Source organism: Diaphorina citri, unplaced genomic scaffold, assembly GCF_000475195.1.
Source record: "Diaphorina citri unplaced genomic scaffold, Diaci psyllid genome assembly version 1.1 scaffold7255, whole genome shotgun sequence".
In the NCBI taxonomy this organism is placed as follows: domain Eukaryota; kingdom Metazoa; phylum Arthropoda; class Insecta; order Hemiptera; family Psyllidae; genus Diaphorina; species Diaphorina citri.
In genome coordinates this window covers 1-1,702 of record NW_007384631.1, presented here as the reverse complement: position 1 = coordinate 1,702, position 1,702 = coordinate 1, and the positions used below count along the sequence as shown (strand labels likewise).

Below are 1,702 nucleotides of genomic sequence, written 5' to 3'. Positions count from 1 at the left end.
GATTGATAAATACCTATTAAGGTCAAACAAACACTAAGGAAATTTTGTTGATCATTTTTAGTCTCAAAGGGTATCTGATGGTTCTGTTAGATCTTGGGTCAACATAATGCTAAATACACTTTTGCATAGTAATCTTTACCTTCTTTTTTTTATTATTAGCATTTGAACTAGCAAATGGAAGAAGAAATCAGCTGACTTTGCATTTTATTATCCAGAACAAAAAGCACTGTGGTGGGGATAAAAAAAGTGACCACAGTGGAATATTTTGGATTAGGAAAAATTTCCATTTCACATAAATAAAATACCCCTAATGTTGTAGGTATTCAAATGTCAAGGAACTGGACCACTGAGTCATTCTCCCTTGTGTCCCAATATTTTCCTAAAATGTCAGGTGTTCATAGGAATTTAGACAGTTAAGTACTAAAATACTTATAAGAATCAGGATTCAGATTGCACAGTCCAAAGTCATCATTTTGGTTCATAGGTAGGTAAGTGTGACTTGACCATTTTATAATTAAGCTTACCTAACACAAGATGCACAGTTTTCTTTGAGTAAATCAATGCAATTGAGAAGAGATGTTAAGCTCTCATGGTGATTGCTGTTTTCCTTGGATACTGCCATAGTAAGCTATTAACAAATAGAAATCTGAAAGAAGGACACAATTTGCAAATCATTAAATGAGTATAGAAATCTGCTGCCAGCCTAGTTAGCTTGGTTTGTACCACATCTGTCTTGTAAGCACTGGGCCAGAGGTTCAATGTTTGTTCTTGGAATGGCTGGTTTTATCCTATCCTGTCTTCCTTCTCTCTTCAATTCTGGGATGATAAGACCCTCTTCTATCCTTAGCAGTTACAGTTCCCTCTTTAAAATTTAAAGAAAGAAAGATATCTGCAGAAATGGCTGGCTGCATCAGTCTCTTGTGTGATCTCAAGAGTCCTACTTTTCAACCAACAATGGAATGTAAGATGTTGAACTTAATTAGTGGGGTTTTTATCCACCTACTAGGTATGTAGGTAGGATTTTATCCGCTAGAAAATTGAAATTTAGTTTTTACGGATTGTTCAGACTTACCTGCTATACACAGAGTGGCATGAAGTATGGAGCTACTAGTCAACCTAATCCCTTCTTCGTTCTTTATCCAAGGACTTGAACTTTTGACTATTTTTATCAATTTGTATATTTCTTTTGCGCTTTTGCCTTTCTTTCTCCTTTCTTTAATTCTTTTGTTTTTCTTTTCTTCTTTTATTTTTTCAAATAAAATTTAAAAAAATAAAAAAATAACCGACAAACCGACTATAAGAAGTTAAATCCCTCATTTAAATCCCTCTGAAATTCCCTCTCTCTTGTATTTTTTTTTCTCCCTTTTTTTCGTTCCCGTTCTAGACGTATTTGTATGTAGGATTAACGAAGAGTTTCCACAAGAGTAGGGATGGGATATTCGACTCTTTTTGAATATTCGAATACCACGATTCGATTCTTTTCAAATATTCGACTCAAAGAATCGACTCTAAAAGAATCGCGATTCTTTTGTAGGCGGGGGAGACTAAAATGGGGAATGAAAAAACAAAACTAAAAATAACTAAAATTGTAGTTGTACAGGGCACGGCAACGTAGGTACAACCGGGTACAACCTCGACTCTTCAAAGAATCGCGACTCTTCAAAGAATCGCGATTCTTTGAATTTAAGAATCGCGATTCACG

The 1,702-nt window shown here is 35.0% G+C and overlaps 1 long non-coding RNA gene across 1 annotated transcript; it reads right to left on the bottom strand.

The window, feature by feature from the left end:
• Positions 1 to 524: 524 nt before the first annotated feature.
• On the bottom strand, positions 525 to 1,248 carry LOC113472688. Its single transcript, XR_003394898.1, has 2 exons — positions 1,073 to 1,248; positions 525 to 646 (listed from the first exon to the last, which is right to left on the bottom strand). It is a non-coding gene; the product is annotated as an uncharacterized LOC113472688 (long non-coding RNA).
• Positions 1,249 to 1,702: the final 454 nt, after the last annotated feature.